Here is a 23361-nt window from a genome sequence, read left to right as displayed (position 1 = left end):
GACAATATTCAATGGCGAAGAATTTCCATCTGTTCACGAAACTGCACTTCGCTATGCATTTTATAAGATGATCTCGTGTCAGTGTTTACGAGTAAGATGCCAGAATTCTTAAATATCTTCATGGTACCAGCGAGATCAAAAGTGATGAGTAAAATTTTGTATATATATAGTACATATACATATAGTATATATTAGTTTTGTTAGTTTTACAATTTATTATGTGTTGTAAACTGCACAATTGATAATATTCTATTTGCGGTAATAAGATAAAGTATAATTTATGAAAACCGGACTAATAAATAAGAAGTTTTTGTAAAACATGTAAAAAAAAAGATAAAATAAATTGTCAAACCTTCCTCCTTAGATCGAGTTCCTAAGAATATGTAAATCGTGAGAAGAAATAGGATTAAAAAAAATAGATAATGCTTACACTATACGACAACATGGACGCTTAATCACGAGATCTCAAGATGCAAGCCATCGATAGCACGGGGAGGTCCACCACGAGTGCGTGATCCTCCGCCAACTAATTGGAGTGTTTTAGTTAACAAGTCGAGTCGTATTACGGTAGCGCGATATCTTCCCGTCGAGACCGTCGAGGATCTGGTGAAGTTGGCGAATCGATGGCTAACGAGCGACAAAACCTCGATGTTTTTGTAAATTTAGTAAACGTCAAGGTGAAACTCGCATACTTAAGATCGGACGATAAATTCGCGTAGCGAGATGTTATTTATAATGATCGATCTTATCGTAGCAAAGATTGGACGATAAATTTGCACGACAAAAATATCATTTACAGTAATCGAATTCGTTGTATTTAAGATTGGACGATCAAGTGTCACATAATGACATGAGTCGTCTATATAATGATCCAATTTGTCATTCATTTTTGAACAGTATAAACTGAATGTTGCACACTCGACCTATTATAAGTGAAATTTTGCTGCAACTCCCGTATTAAATAAAATAAAGGGCAATTTATGTGCATGAATGTATGGAAAATAACGTAACTGAGAAAAACTTTGACAAATAAATAAGCCCTCGGATAGCGAAGTTGATTTCTGTTATATAACATTCCGAGTTTAATTGCATCTGTACGCTACCATGAACCAGATGTATGAAAAGAAAAATAATTTTAACAGAATTCCTCGGTTGAAACTGCGCACATTCTTGCGTAAGAAACTTCCAAGTTTGCTCCAAGTTTTCGCGAAATTCTTTATATACCTTTTTTTAAACGGAAAACAAGACGAACTAATTCAACTTCAGATAAAAGGCAATGATGTGAAAGGTTTCAATTAATCAATCTGTTAAGATATCAATTGAGCGAGATCTGCTCTCGTGGAAGCACTTTCTTATAAACTTTCAAAAGCAATAAGTGTAATAAAGCTGAAATGTTATCTCATACTCGCAAATGAAAATTTTTACTATCGGAGAATAAATGCACAAATGGGGAAAGAAGTAGAATAATTAGGTATACCAAAAATGAAATAAAGAATTCTAATTAAAGTCAGATATACTAAAAGGAGAGAAAATAAAGAACTCTAACTAAAGTTAGGCAATTAAAGAAAAATTTTAAATAAAAATTCTATAATTTAATACAGAATTCTCTGTTTAAATTTAAATACAACAAGATTCCTTTAAATAAACGAAGTAATTAAATTATTGCAAAAAGTTCCTCTATCTCGTATGATTATAGAGATTACTTAAAATCGTCTATTTTCTCGGAGAATCTAGGAATGGCTGGTGAAAACTTCACGGCAATTCTGCGATAAACGTTGATGGACATTTCGTTGGACAAAAGCTCGGAAAGTACATTTTAAATTGCGCTCTCTGAATGTGACTAACGTTTCGTCTAACGTTGAGAATGGCAATCGACGCTTCTTAAAGCGCGAGCGTCGTGAGAATCGCGAGGTCATAACGTCGTCGGTGCGCGCAGAAGCGTAACAATGGCACAAGTTAATTCTCTATCGTTGGCACGAAGCAAAGATCAACCGGGCGCGCAGGATCCAGACGATCGTTATACGTAGATCCTTGGAAGAACGATCCTGGGTTATCCTCGCGCGGCCGTACGAGAAAATGATCGTTTAGATAACGATCGAGAGGTCGGGGATTGCGCTCTTGGATGAGAGCGACACGGGGGAGGATCAACCCCCGACAAAAACGCTCGACAACGAGGGAGACAGAGTGGCATGACGTTAACGTAACTCGGTAGATAAGCCCCGAAATGGTCGCCGCGAGATTTCTTTCGCTGCTTCGTCCAGAAACGAGCGGCGCGCACGCGAGAGGAACTACGCGAATCCATAAAAACAGATATTACTTCGGGCAGTGAGGAATTGCAACCCTTTCCCTGGCAGTTATACGCAGTGATCCATCATCGGTTGAAAATATTTAACAACAGGTTTTTCTTGAAAAATTTGACATCGGTTTTTTCTTAGCGAGATTTGAATAAAAGAAACGACGCTTAATTGTTGCATGCGCATTTTATCTGTTATTTCTAAGAAAATATAAAATTCTTTTCTTCGTCAGTGAAAATTAACAAGAGTGATTATTTGACTAAACTGACGTTTAATATCGTAGTGTTACATTAATTCATTCGACGTTTCGACACTAGTTTTGTGTCCTTATCAAGAGATTACTAAAACAACTAGTGTCGAAACGTCGAATGAATTAATGTAACACTACGATATTAAACGTCAGTTTGGTCAAATAATCACTCTTATTTATAAGAAACTTTCATGATTAAATTGCGAATTAAATCCTAAAGACTATAATATCTGATATTAACCCTAAGTACACGCAAAAAAGTCCCTGTCTACACCTACTCGGGTATTCCTAACTCGGCGTTTTCTTTTGCTTGTATCTCGAGTTGTAATGCATCGATTTTAATTAATTTTCTTTTTAATCAATAGTTTAAAGACTGAAAAAAAGAAATAATAATAATAAAAAATTTATTGTTTCTCTCTTTTTCAGATATTGCAAGTTTAACACGCGGAGAACAATTTTTATTCAACTGTCAATAATCTATACCTCGAGAAGTGTAGATACGTCGACGTTGTGCAACAAATCTTCTCAGTTTGAGAGATCACCTCACATATAAGTAACGAAAAGGTACACGCACGCGCGCGTGTAAGATACGTCCGCGAAAATTTATGGACGTAGTTATTCATACCCGTGGTTCACGCTCTATGACTAATTATTGTAAATTCATAACCGCAGACCTGTTTTTCTTGTAAATCCGTCGCAATAAATAGAATATATCTATAGTAAAAAAAATATCAGATTGAATGCAAGATTGCAAGATTATTTAAACTATAAGATTAACTAATTAAGATAATTATGACAAGATAGAATATTTATACAACAGAGAAAAAGATGCGTATAAAATAACGAAAAATCTAAAATAACGATAAAATTCTAAATAAATTAGTACCACGAGATACATACATTCATAATCTACAGTGTAAAATAGCGAAAGCAGCGAATAGCAGCGAAAAGGAATTTCCGATATGAGAAACTTGACCGCTTAGATCATAATTTCCGTTTGCAGCGAGCTTTATTGCATCGCGGTAACAATAACATCGTATCTCTCTCTCTCCTTGAGCCGGAGATACTTCGTGCCAAGGTTTCTTTCGCTTTTCCGTTCGCAGAGCCAACGAGGGAAGCAAGAGTGCAGTGAAAGGAAGGATCGGGTGAACGGAGGTGAGGGTGGAAGTGCATCAACCGAGGCGAGGGGCGGCGTCTATCCTCGAGGGTGGCAGACGATACCACGTGCAAGCACTTCGTGCCAATACGCCGCGCGTCAGGATTACGCTTCGCCGCCTTGGAATTGTTTAACTTTAATAAAGCTATATCCCGCCAGCACTTCCCCTCATAGCCGTGATGTTGTCCTCCATGCCGCCGCGACTAGACCGGAGGATACCGTCGAGATTGCCTAGATGGCTGTGTGCTTCTCTCGGCTTAAGCGCCTCCTCAGAAGCGAGCTCACGAGATTACGGTGGCTTCGGGATTGATAAGAAAACGAAAGAGCGCGGTAGCTCGAGCTACTGTTCATGAAATCGTTATTTATTCGTACCGGGATACGCTTAATTTTTTATTGAAATAACGATCGGGTTTTTGCGAAGAAGCAAGAGTAATTTAAATTACGTAAATCTTTTAGTAATTGCCAATAGAATTTGAGATATATTAATACGATATTGACATATATATTGCTATGCAATAAGCGTGGTTCTCTCAAGTGATCGATAAAAGAAGTACCTATATTATTCTCATAATTATTAAGTCGTGAGACGCACCGTGATCACAACGAAATATTCATCGAGTGATAAATCCGCCGTTGAAGCAACAGGTTAACGTCGAAAGTTCCACCTCTGAGTGCATGCAGCTTGTACCTTTGACAGGATAAATGCGACGATAAATGATTGGCTCGTTACGCCGACCGACATAATTCGTCCACGGCTTTCAATAGCCGAGCGCTTCCTGAAATAATTACTCAGCGAATTACTGAGAATATTCCTTTCGATTGAAGTAACGCGTAACGTTCTTTACGCCGTGGAGATATACGGCGTGCAAGTTGAACGACAAATTAACTTGATATCGTCATTCCCGTCGCGCATACGACGCAGGATAGCCATCGGAAATGAGGTACGATACGAACGCGTGGGATTGGAGATAATTTGTCGCTTGATTGCCGATTCGTGATGCCCGCGGGATTTCGTCGGTGGCTTCGAAATCAGCTAGCGCAGGATACTCCGCTGTATTCGATGTGATTAATAGTGATCGCGCGTATCTCTCGTTCATATCGCATATCCACTACGAATGCAATATTAACTCTAAGAGGAGCATATCGTGCTTTCTGTAATGCGATGAACTGAGAGTTGATCAATAAATGCCAATCAATTGCACAAAATTTACAAAATATAAAATGTTGACTTTGATTACCTTTTATCCTATTTTTACCTTTCCTTCAAAACATAGGTATCGACTTCCGTTTTTCCTATAACGCGATAAAGTTCGACGAGACCCGCGAGCTACGAACTCATAACGATTTAGGTTTGCACGTGTTCACCGGCGAGCGTTCTGCAGCGACGATCATGAAAGCTAGCAGCCGGATTCACCACCGACTCAGATTTTCACGGAGAGTACACAACTCTCGTTCGTAACAACAACGATCCCGCCGGCGATAACAGACGTTATCTCTATCACGTTTTCCGCTCGCAGTACGGGCAAAATTCGAGATTGCCGCGATTGCTCGGCGGCGTTTTCGGTAGAAGAGGATGGTGAACGGCACCCACCAATTCGTTTCTTCGTTCCCGGCCCCGTGGCGCGCCGCGCCAGCTCTGGTAATTCGATAGTTTCGCTAGTTCTGTAATCCTACATTTTCCAAGCCATCTGCCACTCCGCTCGTTACGCAGCGAAGATCGCGCCATTGAACATCCACTCCCTTCGCTTGCCCGCCGAGTTAATTCTCGCGATCTCCCTCGGTTGCGCTCTGAGACCGAGAAACCAGTTAGCCAATGTGCTCGTGTGACGATTACACGCGCGTGTGCGACGACAGAGGAGTAATTGCCCTACCAGTCGGGTCGGTTGATTAAAGAAAAGAGGGTAGGCTTCTCTGGGCAAATGTCGTTACTACGAAAGAATTCGATGTGTCGCAGTATGGCTGTTGGGTTATTTGTATACCTATTTATAGTCGTAATGATGACTGAATTGTTATACCATATATAATCGCAAATCAAGAGCGCACAATTTAAATCTATAGAAATAAATGCGAAAATTAACATATAATCTGGAAGATAAATAATAAATAAGATAAATAGGTATAGCCCAAATAAAAGTATAATTTTTTAATATAATGAAATATTACTTTTAGTTATAGCTTTGTTAATTATCTTCTATTTTACACTGAGGGAAAAATTTTGTTAAATCAACAAAACACACACACAATTTTGCTTGGCAACATACAATCTTCCGGTTTTATTAAATCAACAAAACAATTTTGTTGATTTTTTAATTTATTGATCCAATTATTTATTTTATTGAATTAAGTACACGTCTATTATTTGAACAAAATGAAATAATTGAATTCTGAAAATGGTATCATACAAAATCATTTTTTTCAAGTTAATGATCAATTTTGTTAACTCAATAAAATAATTTTGTTGAACCAAGAACATTAACGTTTTTAAAAATAGTAAATTTATTCAAAGAAATATTTAGTTAATGTTAGATTATGTATAATTGATAGTATAAAATATTATAACAAATTAATATAGTCAACAAACAAAATAGTCAAAAAGAACAAAAGAACAAAATATTTTGTACAAATATTTTGTTAAGCCAATCAAATCATCTGCTTGGCAACATACAATCTTCCGGTTTTATTAAATCAACAAAATTTTTTTTGAAAAAAATAATTATTTCTCTCAGTGTATGAATAATGTACCATAGGAAAATCGCATTAGAAGAAGTAAAAGTTCCAATTATTCTCTGTCTCATTTAAGTAATTAGTAATTAGGTATATTTCCTTTATATTCTTTATTATAAGTGTAATTTCTGTGCTTACTATACTTTTGTAAAATTTAGGATTAAGCCGCGCGCAGAGCAGCCTCGCGAATTCCAAAGTGAGTATAGAGCAAGGAACGTAAATCACGATCTGAGCGTCTATCAAAAGCGTCGCCCAACGAAATCTTCTTAGAGCAATTTGTAGCACAAACGAGCCGCGGGCAAGAGAAGGGGGTGGATGTTTATGAAACGCGACGAAGCAAAATTGCCGTAACTGCAGAGCGAAAGACAAGATAAAAGGGAGGCAACGGGGGAACTCGGTCTATCTGTTTCGGGAGGCAATGAGACGAGTCGACGTAGGAGAGAGGATTAATGACGAAGACGCAGATGTTTGAAACGCTCTAAGCGCATTTCCTTAATAGCACTAACTGCTATATAAAGCCGCGCGCTCGGGCAGAAACCGAGGACGATAAAAAGGTAATTTGGCGCACTCTCGTGCGCACCAGCCACTCCTTTTAAGAAGATATTAAATAATACGTCGTTATATTGTAGACGGACAAAGTTTTTATCGGCTATCACACCCGACGATCATTCACTGTGATTGAATAATGAAAGAATGTATAAAAAATTTATGTGTTTTAAAATCCGTAAATACACAACAAGAATGATCATTTATATATATGAATATCGTAAATTAATAGCAAAAATTAAATTAAAAAATATTTAATCAAATATTTTTGATTATGCGTGAGGATAAATGTTTATTCTAATCGTGATATCATTGGGATCCTATAAATCTTAATCAATTAATCATGTGCAGTAAACAATTAATTTTCTATTTATCTCATTTTATCGACATTAATCCTAAATATCAACAAATAGAATTAAAGTAACGTGAACTCAGCGAAACCAATGGAAATATATATATAATGATGATTGAATCGACATGTGAAAACATTTAACGGGAGCTGCAGATCCCCAGGTGTAAACGAACGAATGGGGTGGCGCGCCGATGTGGCAAACGCGATTCTTCATCGGCGCATCCGAATTTCAGAGCAGGGAAGGAGGTGTGAGGACAATAATTTTGCATGGTCGATTTACGGCCAAACTCAGCTGCCTCCATACGCGTCGGCTATATCCTCGAAATATATATCTCGCGCCCGTAAAAGAGGGATAGAAAGGTGGGTGGAGATACGGCGGCCTCGAGGCCGCCCACGTCGCTTTCAGAGTTCTTGAACTCCGGTTGACAAGGGCCAACAGGATTTAGGATCAGCGAAGGTATAGCAAAAGCCGGAGCTGAGCTCTCTTTGCCACGTGTAATCTGACCTGGCGCATCGAGTCACGCGATGTAATCGTCCGTTTCGCCATTCTCGGAGTTAGGCGCGACCGTTCGGCTTATAAAGATCCGAATGTGGTGCAAGCTCCTATCAGATTAGCGAGCATGCGTCGAAAGTAATGTAAAATTACGAATATATAGGCAACGCACAAACGTACACGCATGCATGCACGTAATATTGATTAATATTAATATAATAATTGATTAATTTGGGAAAACAATCTGCGGGAAAAAGTAATCATATCAAATTCCCCGCCTTTTGTAGTTTATGTAAGTCTAATGACAGATAATAAAATTAATTAATGAATTTTGATTGATCACCATACAAACAAAAATAATGTATGCAAGTGAAACTTCGTGGACAAGGAGAGAAAGAAAGAGAGAGTGCGAGATAACATAATTTATCCAATAATCCATCTTCTTCGCCTAATAAATTGGCGGAAATAGCATTTCCATGCGTAAGTAAATATCAAAAACTTTCCTCATTCTTTCGATCACATAATTTCACTTTAATTATGCGACATTATGATTTTGCGCGAGACAAACTGCGACGGCGTGTAATTTAATGGATGATGGATGGATCAGCGCGACCTCAACGAAAACAAGTTTTATTAATGAAGATGCTTCCTTCATGACGCCACAATCGTGTCAACGGCTGCTGGGTAAGTTTCACAATTTCCTCGGGAAATCAATCATTACTTTCCACAGCAATAGTAAACGCGATGTTTTACAACATATCATTGTATAACTAGTAGTATCAGTTTATAAAATCGCAAGTATAAATGTTCATAATATGAGAAATTATTATAAAGTCATTTTGTCAAATAGAAATTCCAAGATACAATGTGTGTTAAATATTAATATCAGATTATTCTCTTAACGTTACTTTAAAAGTGTGAAAAACTAAGTATAAATTGTTGTCGCTTTAAATAAAGTAATCGTTATTTCATATTTCAGATTAAATAATTACTTGTTAAGACCGAGGTTAAGGTGGTATGTCCATATAACCTATGAAAACAGATCGATGCAGTTTTTTCAGTAAAAGTAATTAAGCAACTGACGAATCTTCATGCTAAATTTGAAATGGATTGACCGTGTAGTTTCCGAGATATTATTGTCTAAAAATATGCTTTTTTCCCTATCTTAAGCATTGCGTTTATGGCGGACGACGCGTGAGAGACCGTAATTTTGAGATAAATTGATGGTAGTAAATTATAGAAAAGACAGATCAGGTTGAAAATTAGAATAAAAACAGAGGAGTGTCTTCCGAATCATATGGTACCAAAGCCAACAATCTCAACCGTATAGAATGTTCACAAAATTAGTTAAAAGACATCGATTTCAGTCCATTCCTCACTGTGATCACAAACCTTCGGATATGTGGCAACGTCGCGCTTTGAATTCATAACGCGAGTTGCATAGGTTAAAACGCGGTTGTTCATTCATGATATAAAAGTAAATGTTGCACTTAAATAAAATTAACCTCTAAGTTTATTGCTCCGAACGATACACGTGCAACCATTTGTTTACATGAATGTTGCGACGTTGCCACATCTGAAGCTCTTCTGTACTACGCTAAGAAAATTGGACTATTTTCATTCGCCTCTTTTTTATTATTGATTATTTATTCGATTTGTGATATACAATCATTTTGAGAAATTCATTAATGAATTTAGTCGACTATGAAAGTGTATGAAATTAGAAGTTTTAAAATGAGGTTTATTTTGACTCACATAGTCGCGAATAAACCACCTTAAGACAAAAAAATGTTAATCCAATTACTTTGTTATAAGATTTTAGATTTTTCCTTTTTGTACAACCATACAGGAATGCTATAATAAAGAGGAATATATAATTTTACGAGCATGTACTTAAAAGTAGGTATATCTATCACTATTTCGCCTTCATTTTACCTCACGTTTAGTCTGATGTGATATGAAACTAAAACGCGAAACAAGCTTCCGCAATGAAACCTGACGTTTCGCGCTGTCTGGCGCCGAACTAGCCTATTTTACAGACGATAAATGGCCAAAGTGAAATGTATAGGGTCGTTTAGAATCTTATACGGTATAAACGCATCCTGCTGGCGTGCATCCAGTGTGCCAACCGTTAACGCGATTTAACGAGCTTTGAAATACGATCAACCAGCAAGAGTCCGCGACCCTGCGCATATCGACTCAGAACGATAAAAAAAGAGCACCTACGTAAAAATGCCTGTGCCTTCATAAATAAATGCGGATACATCCGGCGAACGTGGCGAGCGAATCGACAAAGCTAAAAGACGAGATATGAATTTCGATCAATCATTTCAATGGAAAAAGGGAAACTCCGCTTCGGTGCGATCACTGCGATCTGATACAAATTTACGACTATCGTTATTTGCGCTTGCGAGGTAGATATTGTTACGACGAGCTAATGGCACATGTGATCGTTAGAATGTTTAAATCATTTCCTCGCAAATAAAAAATTCTTTTTGTCATACAAATTTTTATAAATAAATTTTAGATATAATTATGAGTACCAGTCACAAATCATCCAAGATTTATGAAAGCTAGAAATAAAAATTTATATACTAACTAAACACAAAAAGATTTAAAAAATCATGTGTTCTTTTCAATATTAAATAAAATCTCGCGCGTGCATATAAATGTGGATTATTTATATTATTACAATATTAATAGTCAAATAATTGCGAAATAAATATTCACGACCTCTCTTCCGTTAAAAATGTTAAAACGATTTATTTTTTATCGTGCCTACAGCAGACAGTATATTGTTTCCGCCGAATAAGAATTAGCTGGCAATTAAATTGCGGTTTAATATCTCCCGTGTGCGACGTTATATCCTATTGCCCGAGGTTATGGAGAGAGGGTATCAACTAAAACAAAAAAAAATTACCGGGAATGGCGCGTATTACCTCAAAGTTTAATTAACTCGATGAATCTGCCCGACGTATAGGCGAACACTGTGTTTCTATATGTGCACGACGGACGCATATTGCGCAAAAGCCATAGCGCGAGTAATTCTCTCACAACTATACTCTCGCTGACCATGCAATTTATTTTCCATACAGTTTTCATGGGCTCTTAACGAGCCCCGTCGCTTTCCCTCCCTCCTACCCGCCCATTTTTTCTCCCTTTCGCTCTCTCTTTCCTTCGTTTTTTGTAGTTCTGCGTGTGTACGTGTGCGTGTATGGTGTGCTGATTTTCGCGTATTGTGCATAGTGACGCGCCGCAGCGAGGAGCAGGCGATACGGGCCCGACAAAGGGAAATGCAATTTACTTTGAAAGCGTTGCTTGCGTACTTGCGTCTGCGTAAATTAGATCCGCACGCATAGTTCGTTTCTATACGTGGCCTGGTTGTAACCTGGTTGCGCTTTCTCTCCTCCTCCCTCTCCCTCCCACTTTTCTGTTTGCCGTGTCATACATTACCCGCTCGTTCCAGGATAATTTCGAGTTTGACTTTAAAATTGTTGAGTTTGTACGCGATATATGAAATTTATAATTAACTCCGCGTCGCGCCCCCCGAGCGAGAAAAGTTATGCCCATTATTCTGGAGTACGATATCCTACGACAAATTTATTAACTGTTCATATAAAAGTATATACATGAGCTTATTAGAATTCACCATTTTAATATTCACATATAGCTCTGAATAGAAAAAAGTATTTAAAAAAAATTTATATTGTAGAATATATCGACATATTCAATTTAAAGGCTGGATATCATTTCGACGAGAATATAATTAAGTTTACCGAACATTTCTTCTATAGAATTCATGCCTATGGATTGGAATTACGTCATGAATTCAGAGAAATGTCATTTTAAATTTTGCGAGAGAGACAAGGCGACGTCCGCGAAACGTCGATCGAGAAACAGTGTCGGAAGATATGTCGATAGGACATCACTACTGTCGGGGTTCGCAAAGGTTCTCGATAGAGAGGATTCGAGCTACTTGGTCGTCGATTTACGGCTTCTTTGATCCTCTCGAAATCCCCGGGGCATTTACGGAGTTAAGAAAGGTTCGAAGCGTGGTAAAGCCATATGTACACGAGAGAACGACTGATATCGTAAAACTCAAAAGTAGATAAACCACGAAACTTTACGGGATCTATATTCATCAACAATACTAGCTTTGTACTGTACAAATTATTTATAAAACGCATATATCTTCATCTAGATATGTTTTAAATCTCATGTAAGATTCTTAGAGTTATAGCAATATAATAATCGTACAAGACGCAAAGAACAAGCGTCAATATATCGAAGCGTGTTAATGATACGATAATTATATGAGAAGCTTATTATTTTTTTCGTGTATCAAAAGAGTCTAAACTTTACTTTTATATTATACATGTAATGCAAATACCGAAGTGAATATTGATATACTTCACTCATTAATATAATTATTACATTACAGATACGAAGGATATAATATTTTTTTTACCTATCAAGAGCCAGAATTAAGCTTCTCATGTAATTTGTGAATAAAAATTTGCCAAATACGCTACAAAAAAATATAGTAACAATATACTTCGGGTGTAGCGCAAATGGCGGAACTGACAAAACGGCGGCAGAAGAATCGAGTGCGATGAAGGAAAATGCAATTTCGTCGACCCCAAACACCGACACACACAAAAGTACCATACTTACACGTCGCGGAATACGCGTTGGTGGTCTCGGGATACTTCCGGCGCACGTAGAGCCGCACAATTCAAGAATACCAACCTGCGGACAAACAAACGGGTTAATTAAAAGCTCGGCTCCGCGAGGTGCGAGGAGAGGAAACGGCACAAGGGGATGGAGCGAGGGGTGGGGCACAATGTACGGCCGGGACGAGGACGGGAAGGACTGCCGGGATGGGGTCTCCTATTTAGGCGCGCGCGTGGCACGCGCACAAATATACGCGATGCAGGCAGAAATATATGCCGCACGTATGCATATGCATTTTCCACGCTGACGTCGAATATGAAATTTTTCGCATCCCCGACCGTCCCCTCTTCCCGCTAATCGTTTTCTCCGCCCTCGTAAAAATTATGCGTTATTGTTGGCGGACCTCCACGATCGCGCAAACAGGAGCAATAGTCGGCAAGAACGCTCAATGAGGGCCCTTTGTTTCGTATGCGCACGCGTTGAAATTTAATTAACGATGCAAAAATATGCTTGTATGAGTATGCACGAGCGTACGGGCATGACTCATTGTTGTGTTTGTGGAAAATATTGTTTCTCCGAGATATAACGTGAATAGAGATATAATGTGAAAATAGATAATAGAATATAGAGATATATAATAGAAAAAATAAAATGTGCCGGCGAATAATGTACAATAAAGAAGAAAGCAAAAATTATTATAATTACACAAATAGATTTAATTTTGTAAGTATGATGCTCGAAGTATCTAAAAATAATTCGTAAAGTTTTATAAGATGACGATAATACAGTTTACGATTAATCTGAGACGATGTGCCTCGCGCTTGAAATGGCAAATGCGATCGTTGCACTGCCATATCGAGCGCGTCATACGCTCTTAAGTAACAAAACTTCGTAAAAATAAAATTAAACGTAAGTAGCCATTGCGAAAATAATCCACCGCTTCGTGTAACCAATTTGTTCGTTCACGGTACCCCCCAGTGAACGGGACGATGGTCGTAAAAGCAAAGGGGGAAAAGCCGCTTTTACGCGGAGACCACATTGACGGCAACGACTTTAACGACATCCAATGTCCGACGAATAACCGGCTGGGCTATCACGGACTTTCCTTCCTCCTTTGCCGCAGGAACACCCGATAGGTCTCACATGTCGTCTCGTATACATGCACGCGATAAATCGTCGGCTCGTAAAGCAACGTTTCTCTATTCGGTCAGGGAGAGTCACGAGGAAATTAAATGCTCCTCGAAAGGGCTCATCAAAATCGTGTTTCGACGCACGACGAAATTAACTCACTATAAAGTACAGACGTATCTCGGGTTAACACAGATTAAATGACGAGACCCTTGACCATTTCCTGACAATCTCGATTAGAATCGCACATTTACGAGCACAAAATGTCCAGTTAAAAACGTAAAATAAATAGATGCGAAGTAGGTAGATTTTTAAGTCTTAACACTGTTGAGTATTTTGCATGAAATTGATAGAATAGAAAGAATAACAAAATAATCGTTATACCATTAATACTTAACGGTTTGCCACAATTATTATAAATACATTCAGAAATGTATCAATATTAAATATTTTATTTTTATTTTAAATTATCAATTTTCTCTAATGTATAATCAATTTTATTTATTTGTGATCTTTCATAAAAGTTAGAAATATAATTTTATAGATTATTTATTCGTGGAATTTTTAATTTACCCGCATCCATAGTGCTATATAAAAAATTAAAGAGAAATATTTCATTATTTAATGAAAGTTATTATAAAAAATTCAAGTTTGTATTCTGCTCGGCTAAAGCCGGTTGCGTACGCGAGTTGATTAAGCTGCGCTAAGGTTGCTTTCTTGATTCTAGGCAAGGTTAGCGGAACTTCGGGGTACCGCTGAAGTTCGCGGCCCTATGGAAATACGCATAAGTTACAACCCGCGAGTACTCCCGACGGTAGTAACATCGGCACACTCCATGCCCGAGCGGAGTAAACTTCTCTGATTTCTCCGCTTGTGAAGTAATTATCATCCGCGCGCGCGCTTATCGCGACGATGTACATCGTTGGCGGGTACTTGAACGTGTAATAATGGAAATTTCATCGGCCACCGCGTTGCGGAAGACCGGCGCACTCGATCAAACTTCGTGCAACTTTGTTGCACGTCACGATGAGAGCCGCGGTCTCTAGGTTTTTAACGTGATTTTTCTCCTCTTTCTTTTTTCATCGCGAAAATCTTTGCCAATCGCGCGGAAATGCCTGGAATTTTTGCCACGAGTCATTCCGTTTGGCGCGCGCTCAAATGGCAGGAAGATCAATGCGCTTGAAAATAAGACGAAATTAGATAGGTATGTTTATTTCTCAAAGCGATATTGGTTGCAATTTAGAAAATACGGCCGTACATGTATTTAATTTTACCGTTTATAAATATATTTAATTTTGCTCAAAATTATAATCGTATCTCTTTTATATAATCCTCCATCTTCTTTTTTATAATTATTAAATCTACTAGTAATAAATTTAATTTATTACTTACTGTTTTAATAATATCACGATAAATAACATAGAATGAAAAATTTGTACCACGTAAGTATGCTTACCGTAATTAATTTTTAGATAAAAAGGGAAATTAATGATATATACATAGGAAATTCTTAATACTGAAAAAATATGTCTTAAATTTAAAATAATTGCACTTTTTAACTTAACTCAAAATTTTCTCAAGAAAAGAAAAAACCTATGTAAAGCGATATTTTCATCTCCTAGCATAGAATTATATTAACTATATATATAGTTAATAAGTCGCATATAAGAATAAGTCGCAACGAGACGGGATAGCTCGCTTATTTTCTTGCGCGATCGCGCGGAAATCCACGCAGATGATCCATTCGTCACTGAGTCGGAGTCTCCATGGATTTAGCCTCGGATGTAGGCCGCGCAGTAACACGCGGATATGCGCGCGAATCGCAGTCGGAGTGAATCCTCCTCGGCCGGAGATACGATATTTAGATTCTACCGTAGTGGGAGGCCAGGACAGAAGAACGGAGGGAGGAGGTGCGACAGGTGCGTTCAGATACGTGTAGCCAGAGGATGCGTGGAAATATGTCACGCGCCTAAATCGAGATCACCGCGCAAACTCTAGCCAAACGGTCGAGCGATCTTGAATCTCTTTTTGGAGAGCCCGTGGTATTTTATTTAGCCAAACGTGGAAAACGCAGTGTCGGCCCGGGCCAGGTATAGAAGTCCGAAGCGCAGAACCGCAATCGCGGGAATCGCCTCTGCGAGCCTCTCCATGCGACGCGATGCGAATCACGGAAATAACGCAAACTGCATATAAAACAAAACCCGCATCTGCATGCATGCATGCCTTTGGATTGAGAATTGATGTATTTTTCTCGGACCGTTTGGTGAAGTGAAAATGATCGCTGTATGAAATAAAGACTACAGTTTTAACAGTGGTAACTGCGATGCGACAGAATTAATATTTAGAAAATGCATAATTTTTTACATGTTTCTCAGACTTCAACAATAATGATTTATCACGTTGTCTATCTATGATCTCGCAATTTGTACGTAATCAAATGCTGTTGCACGATCGACCGTTGCAGTAAACGTGAACGCATATAAAGGAAACATAAACAAACTACAGGCCACCGCAGCGTTTCGTCTTTAAAATTGGAACGTACATATATTTTCATTATTCGAGTCTGGAACAGTACCAAAGATTGATTAGATCATTGGATCGTTAATAAAATCCGCGACATAGTCGAAGATAAACGTTTGCGAATTGGGCGAATTGTCCCCCGGTCATTCATAAGTTTATGGTGCGTGAAACGCGCAGCGGGAGTTTGCATAGCGTGCGTGCCTTTCCGCATCTTTTATAACCATAAGTCAGCCGCGACATTTACGATACTTTAACGTATAAAATTGCGGAGGCCATTAAAAAAAGGGCGGCTACCGTCGCGAACCGCGCACACGAAAAAGCGATTCGCTGACGGACCGATCTTGATCATTGTGATTTAATCTTCTGCATAAGGAATATGTGAATAAACTCAAAAGTTGATTGCTTTACCTTAAAATCGGATTAGAATTAATGTTAATTTAATAGGAACATAATTGCTAAATAAAGTAAAATTAAATTTAAAATTATTAATCTACTTTTCTGCCATAAAGATTACGGTATCACTTAATATCCAAGAAAGTAATTTATTAGTTTTTACTTCTGTAAGCTTATTCTATTTTCTACATTTAATAAACTTCGTTACTTGCGCCTTAATACTCTAACTTCCCTTTACATCACTGCACTGTTAACTTCGTTGATGCAAAGAAAACTTTAAAAATAAATAGTGGAAGACACCGCAAGCTGATTTCAATCTCACTGCTCCACTTTGTCTTCAAAACCATCTTCCTCGTTCTTCGTACCTATAAACCGTTCTCCGATTACCGGTCGACTCATAATCTGTCATCGAATTGATCAACAACCACACTTCGATAGTATCTACCGTATGTTTAAACACCGATCTATAAACCTGATTTAAGCGATCGCGCTCAGGAATAAGTCGCTCACCTCAGAGAGACAAGCTACGTCCATGGCGGAAGACGGCATGTGCGTTGAAAGCCGCAGGAGGAAAAGCGGTAGGAGAAGACCTAGAGGAAGAGAAATAGAGAGGGAGAGAAAGAGAAGGAAAACGGCGTTCATCGTTTCTAGGGTAATTTTAGATCGGTAAGATAGCGCCTGCGGTTCGTAAGAGAGAAAGAGACGGAGAAGAAGCTGGCGTGAAGAAGAAGGATGGGACGAGACCAAGAAGAAAGAGCGAGAGAGAGAGAGAGAGAGAGAGCTCTCGAGGTGGGAGAGCAGCATCGCCGGAAAACGTCGAGGAGAGAAAGAGAGAGAGTTGAGACGGGTCACGGAGCGTTTACGAAAGCGGGAATGAAAGACAAAGAGGAGAAGGGAAAAACGTGAAAGGTGCGAGAAAGAGGGCAAGGGAGGGCGCGGAGAAAACTGCGGACAACAGAGTGAGAGAGAACGGGGAAAGAAGAGAGGCGGTGGGCCGGTGAGGCGAAAGAGAGAAAGATGAAGAGAAGTAGAGAAGGAGGTAGACTTCGGGTGCGAGCAGTCTACTCGAACGCAGTAATGCCGACCAGCTCCAACCGGGTGCCGCCAAATCGAACCCCGGTTCGAATTCCGCACGGCCGTGGCCGCGGAAAAAAACAAGAGAAATCAAAGGAGGAAGAGGAGGAAGAGGAGAAGAAAAAGAACGAGGAGGACTGTGGAGGAGAGGAAGATAACGGCGACGAAGACAACGGCAACGACAACGACGACGACGATCACGACGATCGCAACGATCACCACGACGATCACCACGACGACGACGACGACAACGACGAGCACGACGGGGAATGCGAATAAAAAGAAGTCGCGAAGGTGGAAGAGGAAGAAGAAGAAAAAGGTATGTGCCAAAGAAACTTCCTGTCTTCCTGTATGGATGTAAAGAAAAGCGAGGGTCAAACTTGATTTGACGTGACATAACGAAGCTTAGGGGAAAAAGGGTGGAACGTGAGAAGCTTTTACACCCGAAAAAGGAAGAACGGGAAGAAGGCAAGGATGATGACAGCCAGATGGGTTGCTGTCGCGATCCCCTGGTTGAAAGTGTCCAAATGTGCCTTTGCTAATCTTATGGCTATACTGCGAGGAAAGAACGTTGCGGTTATTGGTGTATTTTTGTGATTTTTGTTTAGTTAAGCTTAATAGTGTGGTGACATATTAGATTGCTAACATCTGATTTCACCGGCATCGCTTTATCTTTAGCATAAGTATTTTTTTCTGGGACGAGAAATAGGGACTAGAAATAGGGAGGAAAAAAGAGAGAGAAGAAAAATATCATAAAATAAAATGAAATTTAATCAATAAAACTAATCTTAATGTAATGCAATCAGCAACTACTGGATAGATCTTTCGTAACAATCACTATCGCAATAATTAGCACGTATTTATGATAAATGAAGAAATAAACGCTCGTTAATGTAATCAGATAAACCACATGGCGATTTTCCGATATCCCGGAATATTTCAATCAAGAACGCGCACTGTTCACAACGACGTCCATTCATCTATTTTTCCTCGTGGATATTTCTTACGTGTCCGGCACATTTCTAGTGAAAAATCAGCATAGAAAAAGTGTGGAAGTCGAGAAATGTGGAGTTCGAAGAAATTGGAAAAGCGACGGTCTCCGGGACCAAGAATGCCCGCTGAAGAATGTTTCCCGGTGCATTGTCTGCTACAGTTTTCACGACGTCGTCGCGGTTTTACGATGTTCTATTAGAATCGAAGAGTGCGCGTTCTACTCCGCGCTGCTACGGCGCAAGAAAAAGACAGGCGAGGCGAGGCAATAAAGCGGACAGAACCAAGAAAACTCAGAGTTATCTCGGCGTAAAGAGAAAGAAAAATAACCGATCTCCGATCTCTCGTTCGGTTCCGGAAACGTGCCCGAAGATACGCGCGGACATGAAGAATTTCTGCGGCAGGAACGAACGAAAGAGAAAATAACGACGCGGACAAGAGATGAAATCACGTTACAGACTGATTCTTAAAAATTGGAAATGTCTGCGCCAGTTACGGTGTCTAAAAGGGACGAAAGAGAGAAAGTGGAGAGAAAAGAGTAGATATTATTGTGCAATGTGCTGGTAATTTCGCAGCTTTTCGCTGGTAGAAAATTATGATCGCAAAAGCGCTATAAAATGTCACGAGCATTTTAAGCTATCAGCTCAGTTAAATTGAAAATATTAGAGAAATGTCAATATCACGAGCTTTAGGCAAATTAAAAATCTCAAATTAAAACAAAAATCAATTAATTACTTTATTATTTTGAGTTCTCTTTTTTAAAGAACAATTTTTTTCGACACAAATCCCATCAGCCATTTGAGGATTGTCAGAGGCACTCGCTAAAACTTTTCGCCGGTTTTCTCTCGCCGCTATATATATCCAGGTGTTTACATTACCGGCGCAATGGAGGCTTGGTTGGGAGTGCGGACGCGGCTTTTCTTTTGTTCTGTTCGGGATTACCGTCTGCCTATCGCAAACGCGGTTTATTCGGGAATTTGTCACTGGAGAATAATTTCCCTTTCCCCTTCACTTCATCGTAACCTTTTAAATAACACGTAACAAAATAATACATGACGAAAAAAAGTATCATAATCTCATAAATTTACCACTCTCTTAATTTATAAAAATCGAATATTCTTTCTCGCGAGCAAATTATTTTCTCGTTTTGCCATTTGCCTTCGATTTTCTCGAAGAAGTGAGGTCCAGGGCGTAAAACTTAAATGCGCGGGAGGGAACATGAGAAGTGTGTTGCGAATCGTGTGAATAAAAGCATGGAATAAAGATACCGTAAGGAAAAAGGCCCAAGTTGGTCGCGTCAAATTGCGCGTGCATTTATCAACTGTCCTGCGTGGAGGTGGACATTGAGACATTTCGCTCGCGAAAACCGGAACAGTAACAGCGTCTCCCGTAAAAGTACATCTTCTCCGTTAGTCGCCTCGCTGCGTTTTATTGCCGACCCTTTTATCGCGCTATCCGCCGCAGCGACTACGTTGAGTACAATTAGAATCTTTTTTCCCCCTCGTCGCGAAATCGAGTTTCGCCGTAATGTGGCCGACGTTCGTTTCGTGCTCCACTTAATCCTTTCATTTTTCTTCCCGGCAGTCTTTGATTGCAAGGCAGAGAAGCATCTCGCGGTAGAAAGGTAGACAAAACGCAATATCAGCAAATTTTCGCAACGACAATAAAAAGATTTTTCGATACTTCTCTTTGGCACTGATACTTATGTCTTCAAAAATAATAAATATGTAATGTTTCTATAATAACGAATTAATATTAAATTTGGCAAGATTAGCAAATTTAATTTTAAATTGTATATATTGTTAAAATTATAAAAAGGAAGTATTTTCAAATATAAAAATTATTCTGAATCACTCTGTAATACATAAATATCAATAAATAAGTATTTAAGCAATTGAAGACCTCAAAAGAAAACGTTCTTTCTGCGAGGAACTGTTGCCATTATGAGTCAGACAACTGATGTAGACATTTAAGTAGTCACGCTTGAGATTGTTCGGACATAAACGACGCGCTACGGTGCAACGTTTCGTGTCAAGCACAACGGAGATACAATGTCGTAACGATAAAATCTCCTTATGATCATCCTACGAGCGTCATGGTGAATTCGTAGGACCAACATTCGTAAATCCGCACTCCGTAAACCGTTTCCGAAGCTGCTGTGCGCGACCGCAAACAGTAAACGCGACAGTAAATGCGAGAATACGGCAAAGAAATTTATTTCGCGACACGTAAGAGCAGCGCGTGCAGCGTGTGCAGCATAAAAACGCGAGTTTCTTTGAAAACTTCGTCGAACGATCATGAATAGAACTCTTTCGAGAGGTACACTAAACCCGAAAAGTTTCAAATCCCTGTGAAGAAAATCTTCACAACTTTGCAGCTGCGATATAATATTATATAGTATAACAACGCTTTAGCTTTCCTAACAGACTTTTAAACCAATTTGAAGCAGACTTTTTTATATTGATGTTTTAAGAAAGATTCGCGATTTCATACAAGCGACTGAGAATAAGTGGCTTAAATTAAAGCTATTGTGACTGAAATTCATGTTTCACTTCTTCGAACTTTCAAGCTCGTGGCTCGATTGCTAAGATGCTTAACGCTAAATATTAAAAAGTCTACTCTTTTCTTGCCTTGTCTGGATGTGTCTGGAAACTTTTTGAAGTACAAGTATCTATTCCCAGCGGCCCGACCAATTGGCTGACTACGAGGTGTTTACATGCTGCGCGCTGTCAGGCTACGTTCATGTACGGGATGCCCCGAGTTATTTCTGTCGTGAAGAGTAGCGTGCCTATGAAATTCCGGATTGTCGTGAGAGTATACCACGTGGGGGCTCGAGCTCTCTCCTTCTTGCCGACGATCAAGTTTTCATCGCCGCGATCCGAGTCCGGTCCGGAGCGATCGTTCATCCCGAGCACAAAAATGCCGTGTAAAAGCTTTTTTCCTTCACGCCAACCAATCTGTCGGCCGTCGACCGTAATAACGAGCGGCTGACGATGAATTAATCGTCGATGGTGGTGTTACGAGCCGGTCGATGATTCATTTCTAACTCGGCGATTGTCCGTTTTTCTTGGAGTCTTTCCCTGCTCCATCAGGCCGTTGACAGGTCGGACGTACACTCGAAAAATCAGTCGGGCAAGTCGCATAGAGCAGCGAAGGCTGCCTGGACCGTTTCGCGAGCGACTTATTTTTACGCACTTTCGACCACGTCGCGACCGCGAGAAGTCATTAAAAATGAATGAAACTCGATAGAATCGTTCGACATCGTTCGGATTACAAATAATTTAGCGGAAGAAAAATGTAAAAGTTTGAGTGGTTACTTTTCGGTGAGAAATCGTTGTTGTGCTGTGTCATACATTTGCTAACTGCATCACTATTGTAGTTGCAAGACAAATGGTGAAAACTGTATGAATGTCAAATATTTCCAAGGAAGACGGATTACAAAGATATACACTTACACTTCAAGAATGAAAAAGAAATATAAATGGACAAGAAAACAAGTTTGACAAGTATTGTATCTCTGCAGGGGCAAAGAACTCAACGCTGAAAGTTATACAAATGACAAATAGTGATTTTTCTGTTAAAAAAAAGTCGACTCGAAATTCTTCAAGAGATCTGTCAAATATTTTGCAACGAATCCTAAATAATGTCAAATCCGTGACACTACCGTAAATGCGTAAAAGGGATTCGGCGCACATCTGAGAGAAACACGTTGCGGTCGACACGTCGAAATGATTCATGAGTCACCGCGAAGACGTACGATCCGAGGGGATCCACGGCTGTGTGTCCTCGCGCCAGCGGAGGTAACTCGCTTTCAAGGGCAAAACGATAGCATCGCAACCCAAGTTTAAATTGGAGGGTCGGCCGCTTAAGATTCAGTTCCATAAACTTGAAAGTTCAGTCCCACTTCCAAGATGGAAGGCGAATCGAGGAAAGCCGAACGCGGGAAAGAGGGAGCGGGCCATGAGGGGGAAGAACAGCGAACTTCCGAAGACGAGGCTTACGAAAGCTTGACGCTGCAATTAGGCAAGCATTTTCGATTGAATTCAATTAGCCGCGCCGTGGCCTTGTCGCGAATCCGGATTGCCTTCTGCGGAGTGACTTCTGCGCGCACAGCGAGACTTGGCTTTGTATTGTATTCCCGACATTTCCTGAAGTATACCGGAATTGCAAATGGAGACCATCTCGTTAGCATTCCTCGTGAGGCATCTAAGTACATCTCCGCTTCATTTTATTACTATTATTAGACATTCCTGCCCAAAGAGGGTAACCTGACTGTGTCCCATGTGACTTCTTTTATTACGCACGTTTTACATTCATTAATATCCTGCGGTGAGAAGTAAAACATTTGCATAATTTATGTACGGATATAACTTGTTGCCGAACCATTAATTCTATTATAAGGGCCAACTTGTAAAAATATTTTCTTATAAAAAATTTGTGTCCTAAATAATATGAGTCATTAATAAATTATAATTTTTAACAGGTAATTTTCGGATAACTTTTTGCTTTTTTTTTACGTAACTGTGTAACTTTTACGTAATTGTGATTAATAAAACTTTTTTCAAAAATTGCTAATGATCCAGATATTTTTTAAGTATTATTATTATCAATACATTTCTTCTGTGCTAAATTTAGAGTCAAGATGTTATTGACAACAAACATGAGTCCTCATCTAAAGCTTGATACGCTCGCCATTTTTAGCCAGAGGCGAAATATCGATGAAACATGTCGCATTATGAATAAATGAAGCGCACACGAGACATCTCG

General features: G+C 39.2%; 2 protein-coding genes across 3 annotated transcripts in view; one reads left to right on the top strand and one right to left on the bottom strand.

Moving 5' to 3' along the window:
• Window positions 1-23361, bottom strand: part of Ror (tyrosine-protein kinase transmembrane receptor Ror) — a 250063-nt gene that overhangs the window by 147020 nt on the left and 79682 nt on the right. The gene's annotated exons all lie outside the window — the stretch shown is intronic.
• Window positions 17472-23361, top strand: part of LOC139808092 (uncharacterized) — a 33106-nt gene continuing 27216 nt past the window's right edge. The window contains exon 1 of the mRNA XM_071769724.1: window positions 17472-17923. The gene's annotated coding sequence lies outside the window, so the exon portion shown is untranslated. The remainder of the gene's footprint in view (window positions 17924-23361) is intronic.

This window comes from Temnothorax longispinosus, chromosome 2, assembly GCF_030848805.1.
Source record: "Temnothorax longispinosus isolate EJ_2023e chromosome 2, Tlon_JGU_v1, whole genome shotgun sequence".
NCBI lineage: Eukaryota > Metazoa > Arthropoda > Insecta > Hymenoptera > Formicidae > Temnothorax > Temnothorax longispinosus.
This window is presented reverse-complemented; position numbering and strand designations above follow the sequence as displayed.